The sequence below is a fragment of the Mobula hypostoma genome, chromosome 11 (genome assembly GCF_963921235.1).
Source record: "Mobula hypostoma chromosome 11, sMobHyp1.1, whole genome shotgun sequence".
Lineage (NCBI taxonomy): Eukaryota > Metazoa > Chordata > Chondrichthyes > Myliobatiformes > Myliobatidae > Mobula > Mobula hypostoma.
This window is the reverse complement of record NC_086107.1, coordinates 7,509,044-7,523,073: the sequence shown is the minus strand read 5'-3', so window position 1 is coordinate 7,523,073 and position 14,030 is coordinate 7,509,044. Positions and strand designations below refer to the sequence as shown.

At 45.3% G+C, this 14,030-nt stretch overlaps 1 protein-coding gene across 1 annotated transcript in view; it reads left to right on the top strand.

Moving 5' to 3' along the window:
* LOC134353570 (doublecortin domain-containing protein 1-like) overlaps positions 1 to 8,169 on the top strand; it is a 610,678-nt gene extending 602,509 nt beyond the window's left edge. Inside the window, exon 41 of the mRNA XM_063061626.1 lies at positions 8,142 to 8,169. The gene's annotated coding sequence lies outside the window, so the exon portion shown is untranslated. The remainder of the gene's footprint in view (positions 1 to 8,141) is intronic.
* Positions 8,170 to 14,030: the final 5,861 nt, after the last annotated feature.

Sequence of the window (14,030 nt, the reverse complement as noted above, 5' to 3'; positions counted from 1 at the left end):
TTAACATTTATTTCAAGAGGACTAGAATATAAAAGCAAGGATGTAACATTGAGAGTTTATAAAACACTGGTGAGGCCTCATTTGGAGTATTGCGAGCAGGTTTGGGACACTTATCTTAGAAAGTCTGTGCTGAAGCTGGAGAGGGTTTAAAAGAGGTTCACAAAAATGTTTTCAGAATCGAATGGTTGTCATATGAAGAGTGTTTGATGGCTCTGGGCCGGTATTCACTAGAATTCTGAAAAGTGAGGGATGATATCATTGAAACCTATCAAATGGTGATAGAGTGGACGTGGAGAGGATGTTCACTGTGATGGGAGAGTAAGGTCAGAGAACACAGCCTCAGAACAGAGAGACGTCCTTTTAGAACAGAGAAGAGGAGGAATCTCTTTAGCTAGAAAGTGGTAAATCTGTGGAATTCTTTGCCACAGGCAGCTGTCGAGGCCAAGTCTTAATGAGTATTTAAGGCAGAGGTTGATGGGTTCTTGATCGGTCAGGGCACGAAGGGCTATGGGGAGAAGCCGGGCGACTGGGGCTGAGAGGAAAGTTGATCAGCAATGATGAAATGGAGGAGCAGATTTGATGGGCCAAATGGCCTAATTCTGCTCCTATATCTTATGATCCATTATTACAATGGCAGTGAAGGCAGGGGTAGGCTGCCACACTGAAAGGACTCCCTTTGTCTTGAACTCCTTGCCACTGCACTCTAACGCGGATCTGTCAAGGACCATGTGGTGGCTACCCATGCAGCAGCCTCTCCACATGAAGCAAAGCCAGACACAGGCCTTCTCCATTAAGGGAATAACCACCAAGGAGAACATCATACTCGACTCAAGTGATTGCACCAGTACTGTTCTTCCACTGAGGTAGTTTCAAATCCAATTGGGAGTGGGATTTATCTGACTTTCCTTAATGCCTCATGCTGGATCTGAATTGAGAACCTTTTTGAGCTATATTAGATGAGCAAGGCATTTCCTTAACCATAAACACAAGAGATTCTGCAGAAGCTGGGAATCCAGAGGAACACACACAAAATGCTGGAGGAACTCAGCAGGCCAGGCGGCATCTTTGGAAAGAAATAAACAGTTAATGTTTCGAGCCAAGACCATCCATCAGGACTGGAAAGGAAGGGGGAAGAAGCCGGAATTAAAAGGTGGGGAAGGGGAAGGAGTACAAGCTGGAAGGTGATAGGTGAAGCAAGTGGGGTGGGAGAGTGGGAATCAAGTGAGAAGCTGGGAGGTGATAGGTGGAGAAGGTGAAGCCTGAGTCAGTGGTGGAGGCAGATACACTAGTGAAGTTTAAGAGACTACTAGACAGGTATATGGAGGGATCTAAGGTGGGGGCTTATATGGGAGGCAGGGTTTGAGGGTCAGCACAACATTGTGGGCTGAAGGGCCTGTAGTGTGCTGTATTATTCTATGAAGGTATCTGATGGGTGGAGAGGGTATTGTGGGAGAAAAGGAAGGATGAGAGGCACTAGGAGAAGTGATAGGCATGTGAGAAGAGGAGAGGTAAGTGCAGAGCCAGAGAGGAGAATGGGAAAATAGGAAAGGGGAAGAAGAAAATATTACCAGAAGTTTGAACCCTCAATGTTCATGCTATCCAGTTACCTCAACAGAGAGCTCATATCTATCCTTCTAACATACTTTTGATGACTTTAAAGAGAACAAATGAGTAATTTCCTCCGCTCAACGCTTGAGCATACATTAATACCAGGTTGGACAATTTAGGAATTTATTTGAAGCATAATGTTTTTACGATGTTCTCGCTGCAAAAGGAAATTAATTATTGACCGTTCCCTAAACTAGCTGTTAATCTTTACGGTGAAGAATCGAAGCAGCAATAAAGTACTTGATGCACAACAGATCCAGTTGGGTTATAACATGCAATTTAATGCAGAGTAAATTGAAACTTTTATTTCATAAAGCTTTTTCATTAGTGGAACTGTGACCCACCGTGTTCGGACATAGTGGCTGGATGAAAATGCTGGAGGAACTCAGCAAGTCAGGCAACATCTATGGAGGGGAATGTACAGTTAACATTTTAGGCCAGAGACTCTTCATCAGGACCTTTCTCACCTCTTCGACTCAGACTCAAAGTCAGAATCAGCTTTAATATCACTGGCATATATTGTGAAATTTGTTTTGTAATACAGAATAGAACATAGAACATAAATTGCAATATCAAAATATATACATAGAGTTAATTATATTTCATCTTTGTTATTATTATTACTTATAGATTATTTATGTATTGCAATGGATTCCAGTTAATTGGGGAACATTGGGACAAGTACATTTTGGCCCAATTAAGTGGCTGCCCCAATTAGCTGAAGTTTCATGGAAATAGTTAAAATGTATAAAAAAAAATATCAACTTGCATATTTAAATGAAATACAGAATAAATTAGAATACTTCTAAAACTTCTACAGTAGTATAAAACTGTGTATCAGTTCCTCATAGTTATTGCCAGTGTGCTGGCTTGTTCTTTTGTCTGTAAGTGAACAAAATCAGCACAGACACCTGGTGCAGACTGTGGATTGCCTTCAAACAGTGATCACATCTTCCAAATCTTCAGTTTCATCGTAACAATCCAGATGATTGTCAATACCTTCAAATTCTTTGTCGTTCCTAACTTGTTGACATAGTGTAATAGTTTCATTTTCAATCCTGGTCGTTGCTGGCATCTCCAAGCCTGAATGCTTGAGACCGCAGTGAGCAAAGCAGTTTGGAATTGTCTTACTGCTTATTTCTCATCAACTATTAGTGACAAAAATTGCTGCTTTTTGAACACAAGCATGCAAGTGACTCTATTAAAAACTGTTCACTCTAAGCACGGTGTCGTGTCTAACGGCTACATGACGTGCTCGCAACCGACACTAGGTAGAAACTGTTCGGCAACTCTTCCCGCCCCAATTAAGTGGCATGGTGTCCCAAATAAACAAAGGGAATCCTGGCTATGCTCTTGACTTGTTTTTGTTCTCTAAGAGTTGTCTCAAATAAGCAGAAACGGCCCCCTGTATGTTGGGGGTCAACCATGGGATGTTGTGTTCCAGCTGTCTACGTGATACCTAAGCCAGTACACAAGCCAGAGCAGTACTGTATGGAGAGTGAGACTGCCCATGCAGGCGGCTCCCCACTCTCCACAGAGCTGATGAATCAATGGAATGGCAAAGATCGGCACGGATTGGCACAGTGTACTGACGAATGTTTACTCAGCCATCATTGAGGGTATTGTGACCACCCCTACCACCGTTTGATTTCCCACTGCCTCTTCTGGAGGCTGTGGTAGAACAGAGGACCCTACGGAAAATCCGGGCAATTCTGGACAAAGTTTCTCAGGCTCTGCATGCCACCTTGAGTGAACAGAGGAGCACTTTCAGTAATAGGCTAAGACAACTCTGCTATCTGAGGTCATTCTTACCCTCGGCCATTAGGCTCTGTAATGAGTCAACCTATAGCCGGAGAAGTGATGACATCCTCCTGTTAGACTGTCCGAGATAACTTATTTTTCATTCTTTCTTGCTTCTGTTGTAATATTTTTAAATTTGTATATCTGTGTACTTGTAATGCTACTGTGATGCTGTAATTTCCTTTGGGATCAATAAAGTATCTACCTATCTATCTCCCTCTCCAAGTCCAAGTTTGCAGTGAGTGGTCCACACAGTGAGAAGGTCTTGGCTGTCAGCTACCAATATTAAATAACCTGTTCATCACCAGAGTGAAGGAAAAGAGCTGAAGAAAATTACAGCTGTCTCCACCCACCTTCAATGAATGAGGCCTCCATTAGTCAGGGTCGACAATGGATGTTGCATCTTAGCTGTCTAGATACTCAAACCTGGGCAGTACGATATGGAGAGCAAGTCGTTGCCCATGTAGCACTCTCCCCCTCTCCACACAGCTGATGAACCCAAAGGAACGGCAGAGATTGATACAGTTTGGCACCAACAGCATCACAGGAGTTGCCATTCAGCATCGAACTCAACGTAGGACTGCCTTAGGGACTCCAGCTCTGGATTTTTCCCTCGGGGTTTACCCCCAAAACCTTCCCCATGAGTGGGTATGGCCGCAAGACAAGGAAGTTTGAGGTCAGAGTTTTCCTTCTCCTAGATGAGCAGCCAACCACGGCAGACGAGCCCTATCTGCGCGAAGCGATTGGTTTTAAGGGGCCAGTAATCCACCTTTGCCCCTTCTCCTATCAGTAGAAATGGTTCCGTCGGGCTTAGTAGCTAAGCCACACGTGGAGGCCTGGAGCTGGACTTGATTGTCAGAGGCTATTTGAGCAGCACACCATTGGGAGCATTAAGTTGGTAGTGAAAACTTGTCCCATTACCCACCCCCAACCCCCGGCTCTAACAACCTTGAGGAACCTACCACCCACCCTAGCGGTCATCTACTCCTCAAATTGCCATCAGGTAGATGCTGCAAGTCCATCACCACAAGGACTACATGTCATCTCTGAAGCTTCCTTCCTGTAGCTATCCAGCTTCTCAACAAAGCTCACTCCGGTGTCAGACCCTCACTGTCCCTGAACAACATCCATTAAATGGTCTTTCCTGCTCTCCTTGTTCTGCTGATAATTATTGAGTCTCGTTCATATGTTCACCTTTATTTGAGTTTCATTACTGATGTTTGTGCATGTGACCGTTCTGCTAATTATTGATTGCTCATGGCTGTTTGTACTATTGCCTTGTAAATCGTTGGTCACTATCGTATTGTCTGTTATGGTATTGTCCTGTGTTTTATGCTTGGTTCCAAACCACAATCAATTCTGGTACGTTCACATATTGGCAATAAAGTGATTCTGATTCTGATTCTGAAGTCCCACTGTCCTGTTTAACGTCCTCAAGACCCTCCTGTGATTTGTAATGTATGCATTTGGTGGTGGGGGTGGGGAGGCACTGTAGCGGAGCGATTAGCGTGACCCTATTACAGCTCGGGGCGTCAGAGTTCAGAGTTCAAATCCGCCATTCTCCGCAAGAAAGTTTGTATGTCTCTCTCACGTGCATATGGTTTTCCTCTGGGTGCTCTGGTTTCCTCCCAGATTCCAAAGACGTACTGCATAATCGGTTAGTTGGTCATTGTAAATTGTCTTGTGATTAGGCTCGGATTAAATTGGTGGTTTGCTGGCAATGCAGTTCATCGGACCAAAAGTGCCTGTTCCGCACTGCATCTCTAAACAAATTAATTAAAATAAAATATAATTCCAGTAACTATTTTTGTTGATGGCCTGGCCAAAGCCCTGGATCCACTGGGGAAGTCAGAGGCTCGATGTCTGTGAGTCCACTGGAGGCTGCAGGCCCAGAGCTGGTCTGTCCTAGGGTTTGGGGACTGTGTGTGTGTGTGTGTGAGTGTGTGTGTGTGTGTGTGTGTGTGTGTATGTGTGTGTGTGTATGTGTGTGTGTGAGTGTGTGTGTGTGTGTATGTGTGTGTGTGAGTGTGTGTGTGTGTGTGTGTGTGTTTGTGTGTGTGTGTGTACAGGGATGGGTGAGGAGTGCTGCTTATACTGTTGTTGATTTCTTGCTGTTGTTCTTTGCCGTTTTGTTGCTTGTTGCGTTCGGTGTTGTTCTGCCGAGCATCGTGGGCACGCGATGTTGGTGCCGGAGTGCGTGGCGACACAGAGTGGTTTGGGGCCTGGAACGTGCTGCCTGAGGAGGGGGTAGAGGCCGAAACATTAGCAAGATTTAAGAGATGTTTAGATAGGCACATGAATATGAGGAAAATGGAAGGATTTGGACCTTGTGTAGGCAAGAGAGATTAGTTTACCTGACCATTTGATTACTAATTTAATTGCTTCAGCACAACACTGTGGGCCCAGGGGCCTGTTCTTGTTCTATACCGTCCTATGTTCTAATGCAATTTTTAGTGACTTAATAATGTATGCAGATATTTTCTTTGCTGCCAGTAATGATGATATCTACATTCCAATCTTTGGCAGGGCCAAAGTAAATCCTTTGCTGCTGCCGTTGGCAATGGAATGTTAATTTTTCCCAGACCTCAGCATATCTATATCCTGGAATACCCAAGCCTACAAACGTAAAAGTCGATCTTGAGGATTGGAATGAAGCCAACATAAAATCTCACTATGTGTAACAGTTTTGTGTTATAACACACCTCACACACTTCCTTACTTTTCTGAAAATAAAATTTTGTTCTCACATTTCTTTAGTTACTCTAAGAATAAACAGATACCTGGAGATAATATACCTTTTGTTCACTGTCGACCAATCTGAATGCGGAGAGAATGTTTCCTATAGTGGGGGAATCTAAGACCAGGGGCACAGCTTCAGAATACAAGGACGTCCCTTTAGAACAGAGATGATCTTAGCCAGAGAGTGGAGAATCGGTGGAACTTGTTGCTACAAAGTTCACAGTTCACAGTCAATTTATTATAGAAGTACATATATGTCACCTTATACAACCCTGAGATTCATTTTCTTTTGGGCATACTCCATTAATCCATAGAATAATAACCATAACAGAATCAATGAAAGACCACCAAAGTAGGCGTTCAGTCAGAGTGGAGAAGACAACAAACTGTGCAAGTACAAAAAGAAGAAATAGTAATAATAAAAAAAAGCAATAAATAACGAGAACATGAGATGAAGAGTCCTTGAAAGTGAATCCGTTGTTTGTGGGAACATTTCAATGATGGCGCTGTGGAGGCCAAGTTATTGGGTATATTTAAGGTGGAGGTTGACAGGTTCTTGGTGAGTAAAAGTGTCAAAGGTTACAGGGAGAAGACAAGAGAATGGGGTTGAGAGGGAAAATAAATCAGCCATGATTCAAAAGTGGAGCAGACTCAATGGGCAAAATGGTCTAATTTTAATCTATGATGCAGGTTAATGGGAGTAGGCAGTTTAAATGGTTTTGGTATTGACTAGATGGGCCGAAGGACCTGTTTCTGTGTTGTACTTCTCTATGACTCAAGTCTTCATTTCTATTCTTTGATCATTGTCATCTGTCAAAACCTCATGGCCCAATGTACTTGGGTTTGTCAGGAGAGCTGACTGGGCAAGGTTCATGAACAGCTGACCTCTCGCACCTTCCATATTGCTGTATTCCCGAGAGTTGCTCCGTTTCCCATTCCATCTGTGAAATCGGTTCCAGGTATGAGATTACGACAGCACAGAAGTGTAGCAGTTAGCGTAACACAATTATAATGTCAGCGACTCGAGTTCAATTCTGCCACTGTCTGTCTGTATCTTGTCCCCATGACAGATGGGTTCTTCTGGGTGCTCCAGTTTCCTGCCACATTACAAAGACGTACCGGTTCAGCTTAGTAAGTTGTGACATGCTATGTTGGCGCCAGAAGCGTGGCGACACTTGTGGGCTGCCCCCAGCACTTCCTCGGACTGTGTTGGTCGTTGACGCAAATGGCGTATTTCACTGTACCTTTCAATGTACATGGGACAAACAAAGCCAATCTTTAGATGAATTTAAAAATGCAAACAATTCTATGGCATGTTCCTCTTGTGAATGTTGTACAGTGTGAATGTTGTTATGTAGCTGTGATATTGCTGTAGTGAGTTTTTCATTCTATCTGTGCATACGTGTACGTTTGTACTTGTACATGTGATAATGAACTTAATTTGATTTATTTATTTTGGAAAATGTCCTTCCTAGGTCTTCATGCTCAGGATTTGGAACAATGTCGACGAGAAATATAACTGCACCACACTGTCTTTATCAAAGGTTTTTGCAACTGGAATCATTTTCTTACAGGAGTGAAATGTTCTACAACTGTTTGCAGGACATTTCTCGGGCATTTTCTGGAGTGAGTGGTTCTGTGACTGAGTGAATGAGAGTTGGGTGGTTGACATCATTTGGCATTCCCAGGGCAAGATGGTTTCAACAAACGGTTTGGGTTGGTAAGTTGTGGGCATACTATGTTGGTGCTGGAAGCACGGTGACACTTGCGGGCTGCCCCCAGTACAATCCTCGTTCTATGTGGGTCGTTGACACAAAATGCTGCATTTCACTGGTTGTTTCGATGTATTTGTGACAAGTAAAGCTGATTGTTATCTGAAAATAGAGTACCTTACACAGTCCTTCCCTCGCTCACTCCATCAACCTGTTTCTTTCCTCTCCCCCACACACTCCATATGCGCAGCACCCACATAAACTGTCCATTTTCCCCCACAGATGCTTTCAACCTTTCTCCAGGTTTTTGTACCCACCGTGTTTAGTGTCTGCTCTTCTGAATATTCGCTGCAGTTGCAGTTGTGCACTGCCGCCACCAGATGGCTCCCAAGTTGCAGGACGTTGACACCATTGAGATCGACACAAAGATATTATTTCTAGAAAAATTTTCCTTCAAAGCAGTTTTTAAGAACAACGGTGCAAAGGAGGAAGACAACAGCTAGTTACCCACTCCGGACATGTGGATCCGCATTAAACAAACTGCTGGAAGTACTCAGTAGGCCAGGCAGCATCCGTAGAGGAAAATGGAGCTGACATTTTGGGTTGAGACCCTTTACCTGGATTAAAAGATAAAGGGGAGATAGCCAACAAGAAGGATCCAAGTGAGAAGGAGTTATAGGCAGATGAAGGAGTGGAGAGTGGGAATAGTGACAGAGGCTGGGAGGTGATGGGTGGATCCAGGTGAGAAGGAGTGATGGGCAGATGGAGGAGTGGAGAGGTGAGGAAAGGGATGGAGAAAGGGATGTCAGGCGATAGGTGGATCCAGGTGAGTGGCAGTGATATGGACGTGGAGGAGGGAAGAGTGGGAATAGTGTCACAGGCCGGGAGGTGGTGGGTGGATTCAAGTGAGGAGGAATGATGGGGAGAGTTGGGAGAGAAGGGTGACAGTAGTGACAGAGGCTAGGAGATGATGGATGGAGGCAACAAAGGGCTGAAGCTGAGCAGATGGAGTGAGTGGAAGAAAGGAAAGAAATTAGGTGGTAGGGGCAGACTGGGGGTGAGGAACTGGCTGGATGAGTGAGAAAGGGGAAAAGGCAGAGTTGCCTGAAATTGGTGAATTTTGCCCCTCTACACACCACATCTGCCCTTCACCCACACACTCCTCCCACTGGATCCCCTCCACCCACTGTTCCCATCTCCCTCCCCACCTACCTTCTTTGGTTCCATGCTCCACCTTTTTCTCCAATCAGATTCCACCATCTGCATCCCTTTGTCTCCTCCATCCATCTCCTCCCAACCCCCATTGCTATTCCCACTCTCCACTCCTCCATCTGCCCATCACGCTTCTCACCTGGATCTGCCCATCACCTCCCAGCCTCTGTCACTATCCCCACTCTCCCCTCCTTCGTTTGCCTATCACCCCTTCCTCCTCACCTGAATCCATTCATCACTTCCCAGCCTCTGTCACTATACCCTCTCTCCCCTCTTCCATCTGCCTTTCACCACTCTCCATCTGGATCCATCCATCACCACCCAGACTCTGTTACAATTCTCACTCTCTTCTCGTCCATCTGCCTTTCACCACTCTCCATCTGGATCCATCCATCACCACCCAGACTCTGTTACAATTCTCACTCTCTTCTCGTCCATCTGCCTTTCACCACTCCCCATCTGGATCCATCCATCACCACCCAGACTCTGTTACAATTCTCACTCTCTTCTCGTCCATCTGCCTTTCACCACTCCCCATCTGGATCCATCCATCACCACCCAGACTCTGTTACAATTCTCACTCTCTTCTCGTCCATCTGCTTACCATCCCTCCTCATCTAGATCCACCCACCACCTCCCAGCGTCTATCACTATTCTGTAAAGGATAAAGGGGTCCTTTTAGGACCGAGATGAGGAAAAACTTCTTCACACAGAGAGTGGTGAATCTGTGGAATTCTCTGCCACAGGAAACAGTTGAGGCCAGTTCATTGGCTATATTTAAGAGGGAGCTGGATATGGCCCTTGTGGCTAAAGGGATGGGGGGTATGGAGGGAAGGCTGGTACAGGGTTCTGAGTTGGATGATCAGCCATGATCATACTGAATGGTGGTGCAGGTTTGAAGGGCCGAATGGCCTACTCCTGCACCTATTTTCTATGTTTCTATTCTCACTCTCCTTTCCTCTGTCTGCCTATCAGCCCTCCTCTGATGGACCCACTCATCACCTCCCAGCTCTTGCTCCACCCCTCCCCCCATCCCTCGATCCAAAATGCCAACTATCCATTTCCCTCCATTGATGCTGCTCGACCGGCTGGTTTTCTTCTCCAGAATCCAATATCTGCAGTCTCCTGTGTCTCCACTCAGACCAGCCAAGTAGAGACATGAGAGACCAGGGTTCAGATCACACCAAGATAGCTGTTCGTAACTCTTTTAATAATGAGTGTTGTTTAATAGAACCAGGTGGTTAAGGCGTTCGTCTAGTGATCTGAAGATCACTAGTTCGAGCCTTGGCTGAGGCAGCGTGTGTGTCCTTGAGCAAGGCACTTAACCACACATTGCTGTGCGACGACACCGGTGCCAAGCTGTATGGGTCCAAATGCCCTTCCCTTGGACAACGACGGTGGCGTGGAGAGGGGAGACTTGCAGCATGGGCAACCGCTGGTCTTCCATACAACCTTGCCCAGGCCTGCGCCCTGGAAACCTTCCAAGGCGCAAATCCATGGTCTTATGAGACTAACGGATGCCTATATAATAGAACTGATTGTTGTTCTGTTGAATATTGTGGCCATGCTGTCTTGGCACTGGAATATATGGAAACACTCGTGGGCAGCCCCTGGCATGTCCTTGGGTTAGGTTTTGCTGTTTATGCAAACAATGCCTTTCACTGTATGTTTCAAAGTATATGTGATCAATAAATCGGAATCTGAATCTGAGTCTGGCTCCACAATGTTCAGTTTCTCTATCCCTGAAGATATTACTACATCCTTAAATTAAGCATTCTGGGAGTTTCATTAAACATTATAACATAGCGCAGTATTGACCATTCGGCCTACAATGTTGTGCTGGCCTTTTACCCTATCTAAGATCAATCTGACCCAGGAGTTCCCAACTGTTTTTATGCCATGGACCCCTACCATTAACCAAGCGGTCTGTGGACCCCAGGCAGGGAACCCCTGATCTAACCCTTCCCTCCTATAGAGCCATCCATTTTTCTATCATCCGTGTGTCTCTCTAAGAGTTTCCTAAATGTCCCCAATGTATCTGCTTCTACCTCTGGCAGCTTTTACCATGTGCCTATCGCTCTCTCTGAGTAAAGAACTTACCTCCGACATCCCCCCATGTTCATTCATCCAATCACCTTACAATTATGCTCCCCTTGTATTAACCATCTCTGCCCTGGGGAAAAATGAAATCTCTGGCTATGCACTCGATCTCTGCCTCTTATCATCTTGTATACCATTAGGGTGCAAACATTTTTTTTTTCTCAGTAAAATCAAAGTTGTTTTAAGTAACCTTAAGTCCTCTCCTAGATTCCGTGCGTGTTCGAGAGGAAGGTGTGACGTATGCATTCACTTCTGGCCATCCCATTATGGGAAGGATGTAGAGTCATTGGAGAGGGGGCAGAAGAGGTTCTCCAGGATGCTGCCTGGATTAGAGAGCATGTGCTATGAGGAGACCTCCAAGCGGACCTCAGCCTTGCATACCTCAATGACCTGCAGAGCTTTGCCAGCTGGAGTCAGGGCTTTATGCTTTGGCTCTTGGTAGGGTCGCCCATGCCAAACAGCTCAAAGGGTAGATGCCAGACTAAGAGTGGTCCTCCAGGTTTAGGGGTTCAGGTCAGGGCTTACAATCCTGACTGGTAAAACAAAACTGTTTCAGAAACAGCAATGAAGAATCTTGAATGCAACGGTATTCCTGAATCTCCACCCGGGACTTGCATGACCGACAGTGGTGAAAACCGAGAGGAAGCTGCTGAAATGATGAAGGAGGCCCTGATCACCACCGGAGATGGAGGACTTTCATTGCTGCTCTAAACACCAGCAGCATAACAGGCAGTAAGTAAGGAGTTATGAGGAGAGACTGGACAAAGTATTGTTGTTTTCTCTAGAGTGTTGGAGATTTATAACTTTTTTTATCAAAATAAACTTAAAATATACTTACTAGAATAAACCATGCATTGCCTTTTTATTCGTAACTTTCTTAGTCAATAGTTTCATAAGACCATAAGGCAAAGGAGCAGAATTAGGCCATTTGGCCCATCGAGTCAACTCTGCTCCGCTATTCCATCATGGCTGATTTATTATCCTTCTCAACCCCATTCTCCTGCCTTCACCCCATAACTCTTGATGGCCTTACTAATTAAGAACCTGTCAACCTCTGTTTTAAATATACCAGATGACTTGGCCTCCACAGCCGTCCATGGCAATGAATTCCACAGAATCTCCACCCTTTGGCTAAAGAAATTCCTCCTCATTGCTGTTCTAAAGGGACGTCCATCGAAGCTGAGGCTCTGGTCCTCCACAGTATCCACCCCCCCACTCCCCCCCACCGCCCCATAGGAAACATCCTCTCCACATCCACTCGATCGAGACTCCTCAATATTCGATAGGTTTCAATGAGATCCACCTTCATTCTTCACAACTCCAGGGAGAACTTTCCCGACTGACCTATTACATTCCTACACAAAAACAGCACTGATGACACTCCTGCGCCCCCTGGATGGTTCACGACTATAATAACAGAGGGGTTTCTTCATCCAACACTGCCCCTCCCTCTCCAGTCGTGGAAGAACCCGACCCTGGGGCCCTTCCCCACTGAGCCCTTGCGGTTTCCGCACCAAGCGTTCCTCAGCACATACTCCTATTGCCTGGAGTGTGTGTAATTAGACATCATTACTTCAATTACTTTGGCATAGCATCTCCGTTCTATGTCCTATGACTGATTTGTCTTTGGAGGCAAATGAAAGGTTTAGGTGCTGATAAATCTCAGTAACTCCAGCCCTTAATGAGAAGATCAAGAACAGTGAAACCTGCTCAGGAGATTTTCTGAGAATGTCACAGATTGGTGGTGCAAAACCAAAGTGTCCAATCCCACCATGACTGAACCTTGATAATGAGAAAGGGCCATTTAGGTCTCTTTTTGCTTTTTCCAAGGGATCCCCCACAATCAGATCCACAATCCACTGGGCCATAGAGTCAGAAAAGTTTTACCTCAGAGAACGAGACCATTTGGCCTCAACAAAGGCCATCCGGCATAATCCTCTTTTTCTAGACTTTTCTGTTTTCTAGTTTCTTTATGTTTATATGTTCCTGAAATATGAATTTTTTTGAGAATGAGCATCCATTATCAGGGACCCCCACCATCCAGACCACGCTCTCTTCTCACTGCTGCCATCAGGAAGGAGAAACAGGAGCCTCAGGTCCCACACCACCAGTTTTGGGAACAGTTATTATCTGTCGACCATCAGGATCCTGAATCAGAGTGGGTAACTTCGCTCGCCCCAACACTGAACTGTTTCTACAACCTACCAACCCACAATGAACCCATGAACCTTACCTCACACTTTTCTCTCCTTTTGCACTACTTTTTAAATATATTTCTTATTGTAGATTATAGTGATTTTTATGTATTGCACTGTACAGCAGCCACAAAACAACACCGTTATTGACATATGACAGTGATGATATCCTGACTTTGAGGCAAAAACGTTTAATGTTCCTGCAAATGCACCCGTTACACCATCAGTCTCACCCTATCTGAGATGGGAACACACATAAAAGTTGCTGGTGAACGCAGCAGGCCAGGCAGCATCTGTAGGAAGAGGTGCAGTCAACGTTTCAGGCCGAGTCCCTTCGTCAGGACTAACTGAAGGAAGAGTGAGTTAGGGATTTGAAAGTTGGAGGGGGAGGGGGAGATGCAAAATGATAGGAGAAGACAGGAGGGGGAGGGATGGAGCCAAGAGCTGGACAGGTGATTGGCAAAAGGGATACGAGAGGATCATGGGACAGGAGGACCAGGGAGAAAGAAAGGGGGAGGGGGGGAAAACCCAGAGGATGGGCAAGGGGTATAGTGAGAGGGACAGAGGGAGAAAAAGGAGAAAAAATAAATATATAATAAATAAATAACGGATGGGGTATTAACAGAAGTTAGAGAAGTCAATGTTCATGCCATCAGGTTGGACG